The sequence below is a fragment of the Lemur catta genome, chromosome 23, assembly GCF_020740605.2.
Source record: "Lemur catta isolate mLemCat1 chromosome 23, mLemCat1.pri, whole genome shotgun sequence".
Lineage (NCBI taxonomy): Eukaryota > Metazoa > Chordata > Mammalia > Primates > Lemuridae > Lemur > Lemur catta.
Genome location: NC_059150.1, coordinates 28,873,401 through 28,890,546, shown reverse-complemented (window position 1 = coordinate 28,890,546; position 17,146 = coordinate 28,873,401). Strand labels below are relative to the sequence as shown.

Here is a 17,146-nt window from a genome sequence, read left to right as displayed (position 1 = left end):
TTTAGAAAAGTTACATTTACTTTTAATTTTGACATAATTTTATGGCATCTAAAAGTCCTGAGAAAAACAGAAAAACAAAATATTACAGTAAATGTGGTTCCTGTTGTCATGGAGATTATGGTGTGCTTAGAAGAATAGACATTATTCATATCACCCAACAATTAATATAACTTTGATAAGCAATCTGAGAAGTTTCCATTGCTAATAGATTATAAATTGAGTGAATTTTATGTACCCAAAACTGCCAGATAAATTTTCAGAAAAAAAGTTTAAAAATATATTAATACCTGAAAAAGTATCTCTGTATCTCCCTTTTTAACTATTATTACTTTCTGCCTCGTGTTTGTGTTTTTATAGGTACATTCCATAATCTTCCCTTTGAAAACTTCTTGATGATAATGTGTATTGACGCTACCTTTGTATTATCCACTTGGTATGGTTTGGCTTTTACCATATTTGGTCCCTCATAGTAATATTGTTTTGATAAATTAATTAGGCTTTTCCAGAAAAATCATAAATAGGATGCAAATTCTGTGAAGGCAAATGTCATATGTTTTATTTTCTTGTGTTCCCTTTGGGGCCACAATGGCTTTTCTACATGATACAAAATATAGCAGAAACTCAGTATTTATTCATTGTAATAAATTATGGCTAGGAATACAGATTTTGTGATCAGATTAGCAGGGGAATTGAATACTAATTTTACTACTTTATTTATTCTTTAACCCATGGAATGTTATCCTTTTTCTGTGTCAGTGTTCTTATGAATAAAATGCAGAATTACCAAAGCTTCATGTAGGTGAGACCAAGGGTTTGGTAAGTTCCAAATTTGTTGTCAAATTTCTCTGTAGTTAAAATTATAAAGTCGCAAATTATTGATCTGTGGTGTCCTCATGGAATTTATATTATAAGCTCTACTTTTAATAAGGAATGCTAGAAATATATCAAAAAATCATACTTTCATTTCAGAGAAGCCATATTTAAGCAATATCAGAATTTGCACAAATGCATACAATAAAAATTGTGTCTAAAAGGGATAACTGATTGCAATAAGTTTTGTAGGACATAATCTGCTGTTTCCATCTTTGCCTTTACTAATATTTGATAAGTAACAAAATTGAAATTCTGACAATATGAAATATAAATCCAAATGACTAATACATCTCAGAGGCTGTATTAAGCTTCAGATAAAGCACAGTTGACTATGAAGGTAAAATAAACAAATCACTTGAAACACATTATAGAAAATTTAAAAATAGAAATATGAAATAGATGATAAAAGACAAGATGCCCCAGAAGGAAAACATCAAGCAAATAGGAGCTAGAAAATATTCAAGGACACTGTATCAGAGAATTACCTAGATTTAAGAGAGTCACGAGGTAGCGACTATGCCTGACACACCGAACAGATGAGGACTCCAGAGCTGATTGGGAAGGATTAGGAGGTTTATTTGCCCGTTTTTGTCTAATGTGGGATTGCAGTGTGCTCTGTGTTCTATTGTGTGCCAGCTGTAGGTACTCGATTACTTTCTCTCACCTCACTCACGATCTCTGTTGTTTTGTTTTGTTTTTCTTTCTGGGGAATGAAAGGAATTCAGACCAAAAGAAACTAGGGCTCCTTATAAAACTTACTGACTCTAGAGCTGAGGGGGGAAAGATACTAGATGAGCATAGAGTATCCAATGGTGCCACAAAGTGAAAAAAAGCTCTTAAAGAAAGAGGAAAGGAGGCATGACAAGAGGATATAGCAACCAACCTGAAAAATGTACTGATGGCCAGAGCTAGAGGAATGTAAGTAACATAAAATATATAACAAAAAATTATTTGTTTATAATCCAAAGAATAAAATAAATAACTATGTCAGGCAGGATTTGAGCTCTCATGATCTTTGCTGCCTGGGCTGTTATGTAACATGTCAAAAAAAGACTTTTGAGATATAATTAGGGCTGTGAAACTTGAATAAGAGGGTCATCCTAAAGTATCCAGATGCGCCCAATGTAAAAGCAGGGAGATTTGTCTCCGTCTAGGCTCCATCAGAGATACGCAGCAGAGGAAGATGGCAGAGGAGAGAACTAGGGCAGGAGAAGAACTGTCCCACCACTGCTTGCTTTGAGAGTTGGGAGTTGGGAAATGCAGGTGGCCTCTATGAGTAGAAAATGACCCCTTGTCAATATCCAGCAAGTAAATTTCAGCACCACAACCACAGGCAACTTAGTCCAGCCAACAACCTCAGTGAACATGAAGGTGATTTCAAAAAGGCATTCAGCCTGGTCTATACCTTGTTTTCCGTCTTGTGAGTCTTGTAGCAGAGAACTCAGTCGAGTTACACAATGTCTAGACTTCTGATTCCAAAAAACTATGAGATATGAGCCGTGTGTTGTTTCAAGCTGCAATGTGTATAATATTTCTTGGCCTCAATAGAAAACTAATTCAATAACCATACTTCCATGTGATTTAAATAAATGAATAAAGGACACATCTTCCTACAGAATAATTACAAATCATACATGTAGAAGGAATGCCAGAAATTAAAAATTATTATTATGTTACCATATGAACAATTGCTACATTCAAGACCAATGATTAATGATAAAATTTGTGGATACCAAATTAAGGAGAGCCAGTACATTCACATAACCTCAGAGTTATGAAAGACATATTAATTTCTGTGGTCATTTTAGCACATGTGCACATACTATTTAATAATCCACCAAGATATAGAGTTTAATTACCCCTCCTAAATATGAGTATCGATATGAGTACTTAAGTATTATATTTCTAATAATAATTTTATAAATTTAAAATTATATCTGATGGAATATAAATAAAATGAACACTAGATTCACGGGGAATGGACAAAACATCAAAGAAGATCTCAGACAACAGGAACACATAAGTGAAACTCAGTGGGCTACATCTTACTTGATTTGGACCAACAATTACTCCTGGAAATTGGAATAATTGAATTACTGAGAAAAATTGGTTGAAAAATGGTGCCAGGGACATTTGAAATTATCCAATCCAGCAATTGATAAAAACAGTTGACAAATTAGTGCCCAGCATGAATCATGCTAAATTAATATCACACCCAGTCAGCTAAAAATAAACTTGAGATGGACAACAAAACAGACAGAGCATGATGCCAAAGCTAAGGTATGGACACCAAAAAGCCACAAATGTATTAACATAACAAGTGCATGTGTCAGAGATTTGATCATACAAACCACACACATGTGCCAAACCAGTTACAAAGGAATAATAAATAGTATTGTAAGCATACAAACAATAAAACTGAAAATTATTAAAATAAATAAATCATAGATTGAGAAGCCTGTTTATGTTTCGTGCCTCCTAAGGATTTACCTTCACCTGACAACTCAGCCTGGAGCTTGCAGTGGGGTTGACCTCTCAGATGATGTTTTACAGATATTCAACAGTGAGTCCTAAACATAAGGATAATAGGAAAAATGAACCATATTGAAAGATGGGAAGTGAAACCAAACTGTTAACCCCAAGAGAACAATAAAGAATGGGATAGAGAAACAATATGAAGTAGCCTTAGCCATTGAAATTGGACGGTTTAATCATTATACTAAGGGAAATTAAAAGAAAATAAAAATTTGCATCCAGCCATTTGTAAAATGCTGCAAAGGTTAAAGGAAATAATATGTGAGAAAAACCTATAAAAAAATCCCATTTTTTAAAATTGGAACTTATTATCTCTGTTTTGGCAGAGGCCACTCATTAACTGCTAAGCAGCGCCTTAGAGGAGAGTTAAGAAGAAATATTTATCCAAGGCCTGATTTATACAGCGTATGATACGGGACCCACAGTCTTGTGGGGATAATCAGTCACAGGAAGTACTGGAGTGAAGGTTCAAGAATGTCTTTAATATTCAAATTGCCTCCTCTACAGATTGAGATATAGTTACTTTGCTAAATGGGAAAGCAACTAAATATTTTGAAGACAGAGTTGACATATGATTTTCATTAATTTATTCATTTATAAAGGTTCAAAACTTGAAGTTTGAGAAAAGATAGAAATCATGGCACAAAGACCAAGGCATATTTACCAGATAAATAAGTATACTCGTTCTAAATTTTAGAGCAATTCAAAAACCCTGGTATTAATATTATCATTCTGTAAAGAAAATCACAGTAAATTATTCATTGTCTTAATTAAGATTTAAATAGCCCAAACTCTACCTTTTTATTGGCAATAATTCTATTTGCATTAAATAATTGCAAGTTGTTTGATAACATTTTATGTTTTAATTCTTGAGAATCAGGAAGATGAAATAAGCACAAAATATTTCATTTATATTTTTCTATTTTAGAAAGATTTTTCCCTTTGAGAAGTTGGAGTTATGTGTTGGTATAAACACTAATCTAAGAAAGTTATATACTTTTCACTTTAAAAACTCTGAAAAATAACTATGAACTTGAATTCTCACATTTGTTTCCTTTGGCACTCAGATTGACTCAGGTCACAAGAATAATAAAAATAAATTATATTAAATAAAAATAATTATTATTATGTTAGCAAACTGTTAGAAAAAATGCTGAATACATTTTTAGCATTTAGAATTTACATCTGCAGACTTATATGCATGATTTGTTTAGTTAATTGATTTTGTACATTCTTCCAGATTTATGTTTATTTATCTATTCATGTAATGCAAATGATGGTCAGCTCATGGAAAGAACATTTAGACTTTGCCTAATGCCTTGAATAAAAATAAGTTCAGGATAGGAGACAAAACCTTTCAGACATAAAATGTATTTCTCATCATGCAACTTAATCTCTTAGCATATTCTAGAGGTTAAAATGTTAGCCCTAATAATGGAAGGCAAATTGGAAATTCATATTTTCATTGACTCAAAATTAAACATTATGACCAAAAGTCTCAACATAGAATGCTAGATGTGTAATATAGTCATTCAAATTAGATAATGAAAAATAGAAATATTGAAAATATAATGATTTAGAAATAGTCAAACCAGTTTTTCATATAATTTTTCCAGAAAATAGTGTCTGTGAAATGTACCACTCCAATTTATATCAAAAATAAAATTATTTATTAAAAATGGATATAAAAGCAATTTGTATTACAAAATGTGAATGACAGTAAATGGAAAACTTCATAATCCTGAATATAAGGACAAATCAAAGCATGTGACATATTCTGCATACAAAATTATTAGTATCAAATTAATAGCAAAAAATAGCTTTTAAGGTGATGTAATGCATCTCTCTCAGGTTAGTAATAGAAAAAAAGGAAAAAAGAATGTTTAAAATATGTGTTAGATTTCTTGACTATATTAATGGCATCATGAAAATGATAAATGCCATTGGAATTACCAAGATTACATTTCAACCCCAGTTAATAGTATTGATGATAATTAATAAGCAATATTAAATAAAATACTATAAACTACAAAATGCATATACTATTTATCCCCTTATATACTTACATATTCATAATTTTATTGTTATGCTTATGATATGCAAATATATCTTATTATATGCAATTCATAATACATGGGTGATGTATTATTTAATTTTATTTTGGATGCTAAGTTGTAAAATAATATTTGTTGACTCTATACATTTTGTTAGACATTTTGAATTTAGCCTTCATTATGTTTTTTTAAAATTTTCTAAAATTCAATGAGGTATGAATTATTTTAGCACCATTGTATATTTTCAAAAATTAAAACCAAAAATAATAACCTTCTGGCCAGAGAGTCCATAATCTGAACTAGTACACTATAGTGTGAGACCTTGACCAAATTACTCTCCATTCCTGTCTTCATTAACTCTCTTTGTATAAAATTTTGAAGAAAATATTGCATCTTATTATGAGGAAATAACAAGATATTATATTTAGGAATTCTTTTCAAAATTTTTTTTCTTAATTATTATGGGCATATAATGTTTATATATATTTATAGGGTACACACGATGTTTTGATGGGGGATAACATTATGTTAAGTGAGATAAGCTAAGACAAATCTCACGTTTTCACTCATTTATGGGAGCTAAATATTAAAACAGTTGATCTCATGGAGACAGAGTAGCACAATGGTTACCATAGTCTGGGAAGGGTAGCAGGGAGCAAGGAATAAAGTGGGGATGGTTAATGGGTGCAAAAATGTAGTTAGATAGAATGAACAACATTTGATAGCACAAAAAAGTGATTACAATCAACAGTAAGTTAGGCTATACTTTAAAATAACTAAAAGAGTGGAATAGGAATGTTCCTATCACAAAGGAATTTTCACATTGTAGATAGACATCAGTTATGTAAAATACTTTGGACAGTACCTTACATGTACTAAGCACTCAGTAGGAGAGCCACAGTTACTATTATTATGCTGGTTGCTGTTATCATTTTTCTGGATGTTATTCTACTCCTAGCCTGCAGTAGAAGTTGGATCTTATTTACTCCTACTGCATTTTAAAAATGCACTACAAATTTAAAAATATATATAGTCATATATTTAATATTTAATATATTTAAATTATAGTCATATATTTAGTATGTAATACATTAAAATTAAAATTATATAGTCATACATTTAATATGAAATAAACTATTTCAAAAATTTTTAAGCCATGGTGGCAAAGCTTTATGAATTAAGATATCTGAATAAATGTCCACAGATGATGCTGAAGATTCTGATACTTCTACTCAGGTTTGTCTTATTATAATCCAGCAGAATAAAAATGTAAATTATTGTAGTGCCCCCTATTAGAGAATTAACCAACTAAAAGAAATCAGGAATCTTATCTCTTATTTTAAAATCTAATGGCCTTAAGAAACTTTGATTTTTCTCTATTAGTTTCTTACCTATAGTAAATATTTCCTATAGTGTTATGCATAATGGTCTATATTTATTTGTATTACTAATTTCTTAGAGACAATTAATTACATATGTTAAAATTTGTTTAACATACATTTTTTAGTTCATTACAGTGCAATATATACACACATACACAAATATGTTGGCATTTCATATGTCAGCATCTCATATAACACTACTAAATATGAAAAGTGGAGTTGTCAAGGTATGTGAAGAGAAATCTGGAATTAATAACATTAGGATGTAGAAAGGAATTTGAGATATCATTAAGCAGACTAGTGTGTACAGATTATGCTCTTTTATCTCCCACTTACTGTTTTACTCTCCATAGTATGTATGTTCTCAGTTCCTGGAAGAGGTTGATAACATCAGCAATTATGGGAAAGGAAATGCTTTGTTTTGAAAACACCGTTTTTTAATCTTTATTGATATTATATCCATCACTATTTCTGGCAGGATTATTATAACTTTTTAATTAATTGGTTTCCTTACTTCCATTATAGAATACAGTCCATGATTCATACTAATCTCAGGAGAACACTGTAGAAAGCAAACCCAGCAGAAATAACCCTAACAGCTGCACAAAGCATATAGGATTTCCTTGTCGCTGAAGTAGGCAGCAGGCAGGGAGGAGATTTTCTTGCTCTGCTTAAAGAAGTGAATGAGCTAGAATCTAGCAAGAGGGTCATATGGCTGAGACCCGAGTGAGGCCGAGAAAAGCTGAGAGCAGCCTCTGGCCAACTGCCAGTAGGGGAATGGGGACCTCAAACCTACAAGAGGGATTTATTCTGCCAACGACCTGTTTGACCTTGGAAGAGTATGTTTTCAGACGCAAGTGCAGTTTGGTCAGCACCTTGATTTCAGCCTAGTAAGTCTCTGAGCAAAGAACCCAGCTGCGCCATGTCCAGACTTCTGCCCTGCAGAAGCTGGAGACAATAAATGGGTGTTGCTTTATGCCATTAACTGATACCTGAAATGGATCAGTGGCTGTTAGTCGGAAAAGGCCACCAAAAAGACTTCTTTTCCTCTCTGCGTCCATTTCCCCCATGCTGTGCATGCGTTACAACACTTAGGGTCCACTGTCCGAGCTGGTCGGGAGTCTGTGCGCCATATGACTTGGAAACACAGAGCTTTTTTAGCCAAATGATTGACTTCTTGTTGTCATAATTGTACATGATTTGGGGATGCATGGCCTATTTTAACGCATGTATACAACGTGTAATGATCAAATCAGGGGAACTTGGATATCTACAACCTCATTTATCTTTCTTTGTGTTAGGAACAATTTATTCAACTCAGTATCTCTAATAATTAGCACATTTAATGACACACAGTACATAATTAAGAAACTGCTGATTAAGTGAATACACAAACATATGAATAAACAATCAGGAGTTAGAAATATGCATTTAGGAAGACTGAAGAGGGAGTAAACACACTAGGTAAAAAAGAGATATATGTATGCATATGTATACATATACACACATGTGCAATGTAAAGAATATATGTAAATGTACATGTTTATATGTGCCTGTGTATAATTTATAATGATTATATAAAAAATTCCAAAGTCATTGCTTAATCTGTCACTTTTGAAGTAGAGAAAGCTTTTAGGTATTTCTCTGTGGTGGTTATGGTCTGGGAAAAAAATTATAAGTAGGACTATGAATAAAAATCTTTTAGTTAGCCAACAAAATAACCATCTAGAGTGCCCCTATTTGTAAAAGGGAAAGCAGATATGATTTGTTCATTCAGCTGATCAAAGCAAAGTGGAATCTAATTGAATCCAATTAATCAGAATTTCCTTGGCAAATATAATTCTAAAAGCTCATTGGCTAATTGAAAAATCTTATCTCTATAGTTTGTCCCAGAAATTGGAGTATCATACACTGATAAATCTGTGAGAGTAACTCAGTGTTCTGGGAAATAGCACAGCACTTATTACTAACTCATTAGTTATGTGTATATCTAGAAAACATGAATCTACACACTGTGGATTGGAGGTTGGCAGGTAAACACTAGCACGCAAACTCACGAAATTAAGCATCAAATGTTGACTGACTCATTTCCTCTTCCTACCAGTGGTGTCCAGTTTGAGTACGTGTCCTCAAATATATTTTGTTCAAAGATATATTAAAACACATTTCTGGAACTATCTTAATTATATTTATTATATAAATGCCATTTTCTTGGCAGATTTAAAGTACTCATCTAGAACAGTTGCATTAAGACTTGTAATCACATGTTTGATTTCATTGCTTCTCCTCACATTCTTTATTTTTCCTTATGTTTACCAAAGCTATGCATTATTTGTGGCACATAAAACACTAAGATATCCTTACAGCATAAAAACAAAATAATTTGATCACCTCTGAATCTGAATCAATCTATCAAAATAATGTATTAATATCAATATGAAAATATTTTAAGAATATCAGAAACCAGTTAAAGTACTGTGAATTTGAGATTGTCTTTTTAACTTCTCTGGTGATGTTACTTGGACTGAATATTGGCTCCGTAATGACAAGAATCCTGAATTTAAATATCACTGTTCGCCATGGGTAACAAGAGCAAATCAGTTATTTTTCTCAAGTCTTCATATTCCAAATCTGTGAAATAAAAATATCCTTATTTTCATGTGAAAAAGATAAAAATAATTTAAAATATTTCAAAATACTTCACAAATTGAATGGAAAATATTCTAATTTGAGAGTATTCTCTGTTTCCTATTGTTACCCTAATTGACACAGTAATCTTCTGTTACGTAATTTCTCTCAACATTGTAGGTCTTATGTACATATGTATGGTTTCTTCACTTTCCTGGATTATAATATTCCATTGGATGAATTTATTATATGTCCTCTGGTAAAAGGTTATTTGGTAATTTCTGATTGTTTTTTCTTATAACCAATTCTACCATGGGTTTTCTTTTTGACATATTCTGGTATACATAAGTCAGAGTTTCTTTTAGATATGAAATTTGCAGTGAAATATATTCAGAGTATGAAAGTTTAAATTATTGTGACTCCTTTTTAGATGGAGAGGTTCTTTAATAACAATAAGCAATGAGAATTTTTTTTTAAATAAATTTTTTCCTGAAGGTGAATTCAGGCTGCTATCTGAAAGCCGTGTAGTGAGAGACAAGTGAATGGTGCAATAAACTATTATGTATAAATAATGATTGAAATAACTGTTTTGAGTTAGCCCTTTTTGAATGCATTGGAAAGATTACAGAAAAGAATGATCTTGTGAATTTAAATTCACGTTGCAAAGTCATGGTCAGAAAATCAGAGAGTTTCCATGACTTCCCTAAAAAGCTTGTTAGCTCTTTTTAGACAGAATATAAATATTTCAGAAAATTAAACAAAATTTATGAGTTTACAAGTTGCTGAATTACAGTTCAGAGCTTTCCAAGTCCAATAGTTATAATTAACAAGTTAGAGTTAATTATAAAAGTAGAGCCACATGGGAGATTCTGATGAATTTATGTGCCTTGAACCCTCATTTTCTCGAAGTCTTCTTACCTGGGGAAGCAATCCCTCCTTCCCCTTCTCATGTTAGCTTCCCCTGTGTGACTCTCTGTAAAGATCTCACTTGGGAAGTTGTCTTGTACATATGTTTCCTCAAAACTTATCTCTATCATCTCTCATTGCTACGACCTCATAATTAGATTTAAAGCCAAATATATCTAACTGGGAGTGGGGAGGAGGTGCAGGGTAAAGTCTTTATTGAGGTATACCAAACAGACCAAAAATCTAGTCTGATTTTACAAAGTTCTATTGTCAAAATCATGGCAATATATGCAGGAATATATTATAAGGATGTTAGATTAGGAAACAAGAGGCATAAAACCGAATCAGGCTGAATTAGCCCAAATGGGTTTATTTACATATACAGATTCTGGATTCCAGATTCACTGTGTTAGCTTGGTAGCTGGAAATAATTTTTAACAATTAGTTTGGTTTGTTAACTAAAGCATAAGTTCAAAGATGGCTTATATTAAATAATTTGAAATGGCACAATTCCATGTGATATATGGGTACAGGAAGGAATCATAAATAGGGCTATTGATGCACCTGGAAACTGTTTAACATCTAAAAAAGCATTTCACGTAGATTTCCTAGAAAATGCTCTCTTCAAAAGGCATTGAGAAATGCATTGAGCAGAGGATGGGGCGGAGATGGTATCTTGAGAAGTTTTGCAATGTTGCCCCCCTGCTAGCAGGGAATGATTGTGAAAGATGCCATCATTCCAATGGGTGCCCCGATGTCCATGAGTTCAGAAGTTCCCCAAGTGACAGGAGGCAAGCTACTGATCTGTGGCCCTGGAGACAAGGTAGAAATGTGTACCTTAACGGAAAACAGGGCTGGTTTAGTAAGCAGAGCCTATTCACCTGCAAAAATTTTTGTCAATGGATCATTGATCAAGGTATGCTGAAGACTGAAACAGAGGATGTACCTAAAAACCTTCTACTGGGAAAGTACAGGTGACAATCCCAAGGACTGATGGTTAGTGACTGACTTGAATAACTTCAGTGAAGGATGATTTCCTGACTTGAACTGCCATAGACCAGTTGAATGAACGGGAAACCATGTATCATTGAGAAAGGACTCTGTAAACCACAACAGCAGTATCTTTCCTCCTTGTCATCTCAAAAGCGATCAGAGGTTCAGAGGTTACTTGAGAGAAATGAAACATTAAGACTTAGGTCAATTGGGCCCCAATTGAAATATGTATATGAACAATGTATATATGTACATAATAGAGTATACACATATATATAGTGTCTGTATGTTCATCTATATCTATATATGTATATATTAATATCTCCTTAGGGACAAAAACTCCACTGTGCTACATGAACAGAGAGAGGTACTAATTAAGAGTAATTAATAATGAAGAACAATTATACATGTAGTTCTGGCCTAGATTTATTTGATAAGTGGCATTGGTATTTTCAGTATTACATTATGAATGGATTTCTCCAGATCTTGAATGTACAGTGGAAATCAACGTAAAATATAATTGATTGAATCTTCATGTTGGTTCCCTGACCAAGGAGGATTATATTTGAAACTGCCCCAAGATTGCACTCTCGTGACATATAGTTGTAGGAAATTGATACATGTCTATTTCCCTTTGGTATAATATTAACCCTTAATATATTCTGAGTAATGTGTGGCATACAATAATGAAAGGGCATATAGTTGAAAAGTCACACCCTTAAGGAATATAACTTATCTCAAACATTATTTGATTTGATTTTTGTAATTATCCATACAGACCAAAAAATTCTCCAGAAAATTCTAATTCTTTAGTATGTTTAGATATAGCTGCAGTCACATTTGTATGCCCTTTCTTTTTCAGTTACAATATGATTATAAATTAATTTTATATCTCCATTTCTAGGAATCATAGATATAATTCACCAAACAATATTTTTCAAAAATATCATGGTCTAGTTTTACTAAGGAGCAATTTTAAAACAACATGTATTATGGCTGACGCTGAATGAAATATATGTGCATAATAAAATACAGATTTACTTAAAAATAACAATAGGCCAAATTCCAAGTTCCAAGTATACACAGTATTATAAATAAGAATTTTGAACTGAATTATTTAAGAAAAAAGATTTAAGAGAATTTCTGTTTACTTATTCTGCTGTATTTATTTCAAAGTTATCACTATTTGCATAAATATAAAGCTCCATTACTTAGAAATAGGTATTTTGGGAATCGGACAATCCAAAATGTCTGCTTTATTTTGACACAACATACAATGCAGTTCCATTCTTTAAAAATGCATAAAAAAAAGAAGTCATTGCAGCAATTAGTGAGTTTACTTACCTATTCCATATAGTTCAAAATTGTAAGCATGGATCCTTTTATTCCGTTTTCAACAATCTCATTGCCAATGGCAATAAGAAATTGATTGAACTGGTAAGAAACTGCCCTTTGAAATAGTCAGAGAATATTTGTTTTACATGTATTATTGACAGTTATCACCATAGAGTGAGATATATTTTCAGAAAAAGATTAAAATTTCAATGGATTTATGACAAAGTACCAAACATTGATATTTGTAAAGTGGAAGATGATCTTAGTTTGGCGCCTCTCAAAATATAAAGACTATTTCTCTGATTTCGAGCCACACAGTAGGTAACAGCTTCCACAACATAGTAAAAACAATTACATATGAATATTCAGAAAGGTAATTCCTTTTCAAGACAAGATTTAGAAAGTAACCCCAAAACCCTAGTTCCTATATATATATATGTATATATATATATGTGTGTGTATATATATATATATATATGTATGTATTCTAAAATAGCTGGTAACTTTGTGACTACACATAGATTAGACTTTCAATTATTCAAGCATTTAAAATTACACCAAACATTAAAATAGTAATGAAAAATAAATAAGATACTGAAGAAAATTGCTAAGCCATTGGAACCCAACCAATATTTTAAATGACCTACCCCAATTTTTTCTTTCTTTTAATTTCCTGCAGATTTTTTGACAAATGATGTCTCAAAGTAGACCAGCTGATGATTTTATAGAATAAAGCAATTGCATCAAATTTATTTTAGTATATGACATTTGTATCTATATTTTATAAATTTACAATTAATCAGAGAGATAGCCTCTCCTAGAAAACAGCTCTGATTAAACTGATAAGAACAGATGCGCTTGATCTTAGCCAAAAGGCCGAAAAGCAATAGTAACTCCAATTAAATGTGATGAGCTGTTTAGAACACAGACACTGACCATAGTGTCAAAGGAGTGTTGACATGGATGTAGAGAAAGTGAAACCCTGTGCATTGTTGACGGGAATATAAAATGGTGCAGTCATTATACATAACAGAGTAGAGGATTCCTAAAAATTAAAGTAATAGAACTACTATATCATCCAGCAATTTTCCTTCTGGCTATTTATCCAAAATAATGGAAATCAGAGTCTCAAAGAGATGTCTGTGCTCCCATGTTCATTACAACACTGGTCACAATAGCCAAGGTGTGGAAACAACTTGTCCACTTACAAATGAGTGAATGAAGAAAATATGCTATACTCATGCAATGAGATAAACAGTGTTCAGCCCTTAAAAAGAGGGAAATTCTGCAATATTCAGCCACAATGATGAAACTTCATGACATTACGCAAAATGAAATAAGCCAGTCACAGGACAAATACTGCATTATTTCGCTTATATGACACATCTAAAATAGTCAAACTCATAGAGGAAGAGAATAGAATGGTGGTTGCCAGGCACTAGGGAGAGGGGGAAATAGGAAGTTGTTAGTCAACAAGTATAAAGTTTCAGTCATGCAAGATGAGTAAGTTCTAAAGATCTGCTGCACAACATTGTGCTTATAGTTAACAAAGAGTGGAGATGTCATGTTAAGTGTTCTTACCATGATTAAAAAAAAGAAAAAGAAAAATGTTCTCCCATTATCTCTGTCTTCTGACCATTTCACCTAGTGTCAGACTGAGAAGTAAAAAAGTTATGTATTTTTAAAAAATGAATAGTAATACTGAGAGGTAGATAGTGTTTTCTTCTGAAGGAAATGAACAGGCAAGAATTCCTTATTAATGATTAATAATGCTGATCCTGTAATGGGAAAAGTGTGAAATTGCTTTAGAAAATTGAAAATGTTCATTGGAATAGTTATAATTCATTTTTATTATTGAAAAGAAATGCAATTATGTAATTTATTTTCTACCCAGTTTCAAAAGTCTTAGTTATTATCCTATCTTAAAATTATTTTATCAAATATTGTCTCATATTTATTAATTGGACACTGCTTTGGTGAACTTTTGCTGGGGTACAATATCCCATCTTGTAAAACTAAAAGACGTTAACCTTAAGCATGAATGCCAATTAATTTTTACATTATATATTAATCTATGGGACAGTCATTTAGATTAAAATATAGACTATTACAACATGCAAAGGATGCCCTTTCTGCCCATTTCCAGTAAGAATTAATAACCCAAGTATAATTCCTTTTTGACTATCAACAGGGATTGTATCTGTTTCTAAATTAACAAATGAATAAAATTGTATAGCATATGTCATTTTATGCCTGACTTGCCTCAGTATTTTTGCCTGTGATACGTATTTATGCTGTTACATACAACAGGATCTTTTTTTTTTATAGCCATGTATTTCTTTGCTTTATGAAAACACTGCAATTTAGTTCTCCATTTTTTACTGTTGACAATTTATAGAATTGTTTCTAATTATTGACTTTGTACCATAAACATTTTTGTACATAGTTTGGTGCATGTCTGCACTTCCTTATTTTTGAGTATAGATCTAGCTGTTAATCTGCCCTGTCAGAGAGTAGGAGTATGTTTTGCTTTATTACATAGCACTGAACATTTTTTCAAAGTGGTTATGCCAATTAATAATTTCTCAAAAAAACGTATGAAATCTCAGTTGCTCCATATCCTGATTAACAACTGTATTTATGTCTTATTAACTTTAGCCATTTCAATGCATTTGTGGTGTTTTACCATAGTTTTAATTCTAATTTTTCTAAGAATAATACTTGTTTTGCTTTTTGATAATTTGAACATTCTAAAAGTGACTGCTCTATACATTGCCCACTTACACAGGGTCTTCTATATTTTTCTTACTGTTTTGTGGAGTTTATGTGTATTCTGGATGCAAATCGCATTGGAAATCACTCTTCCAATGTGTGGCTTATTTGTTCCCTTCTAATTTCTAATTTTTGATGAGTACACTATTATTTTTGATGTAGTAAAATAAATTTTTAGTTGATACTTTTGTGTAATACTTAAGATCATATTCAATATTCTATGTTCACATTTTCCACAGTGATATCCCATTGTTCCAGTATCATTTCACATAAAAATCATGCTTTTTTTTTTTTTTTCTGAGACAGAGTCTCACTCCATTGCCCAGGCTATAGTACCGTGGCATCAGCCTAGCTCACAGCAACCTCAAACTCTTGGGCTCAAGCGATCCTCCTGCCTCAGCCTCCTGAATAGCTGGGACTACCGGCGCGAGACACCACCCTCAGCTAATTTTTTGTTTCTATTTTTAGTTGACTGACTAATTTTTTTTTTTATATTTTTAATAGAGACGGGGTCTCACTCTTGCTGATCTCGAGCTCCTGACCTCAAGCGATCCTCCCAGAGTGCCAGGATTACAGGAATGACCCACCGCACCGGGCCAAAACCATGCTTTTTTTTTTTTTTTTTACAGAAATAGATCACAGATCATGTGACTGTATGTTTATGTGAATGTTTGGGACTCTTTATTCTCTGTTTAATCCATTTGTCTATCTTTGCACCAATGGCAATGTAATTCCACCAAATAAATTTTTCTTTAAATATTTATTTTTAGGGATTCTTTGTTGTGTGTGTGTGTGTTTGTGTGTGTACTAGACTCAGTTTTGTCAACTTCCTCCAAAAGCCTGCTGGTATTTAGAAAGGAAATCCATTGAATTAATAGATTAATATTGAGTGTTAACATGTTAACAATATTGAGTCATCTATGAATGTGGTAGAGCTATTTTTTATGTTTTCCTTATTTATCTCAGTAATATTTGGCAATTTTCAGTGTATAGATTTTCCTTACTTTCTATTAGATTTATTCTTTGGTATCTGGTAATGTTTATGCTATTTTAAATGGTATGTTTTTCAATTAATTACCAAAGTGTTGTTACTAGTATGCGTGAATACATATTTTTATATTTACCATGTATCGATGGCATTGATAAATATATGTATAATCTTAGTATTTTGGTTATAGACAATTTAATATTTTCCACATGCACAATCATAGTATTTGCAAATAATGACAGATTTATTTCTAATCTCTATACATTTTTTTTATTTTACTGACTAGATATTCTACTATAGTTGAATAGATATGGTGATGGTAGATATACTTAAAGATATTCATCATTGTTATTTTAAAGTTCTAGTCTTGTAACTTCAGTAGCTGATTCATCTATGGATTTGTTTCTATTTTCCAATTTTTGTATGGTTTCAATTTATTGGCTGTTGGTCTTTTTAAAATTTTATTATATCTTTATTATACTTTTTCCCCTTTTCACCTTTTTAATAATATCTTGCCTTTCTTATAATACCTAAGTTGGTCTTTTAAAATTTTATTATATTTTTATTTTTTCCTTGTTTACTTTTCTTATAATATCTAATTAGATGACAGACATTTTGAAAGAAAAATTTAGAGTCTCTGTAAGTTCCATGTTGATAGCGTTCTAAAGATTAGGTAAAAA

At 31.9% G+C, this 17,146-nt stretch overlaps 1 pseudogene; it reads right to left on the bottom strand.

The window, feature by feature from the left end:
• Nucleotides 1-13,460: 13,460 nt before the first annotated feature.
• On the bottom strand, nucleotides 13,461-13,594 carry LOC123627152 (annotated as a pseudogene).
• Nucleotides 13,595-17,146: the final 3,552 nt, after the last annotated feature.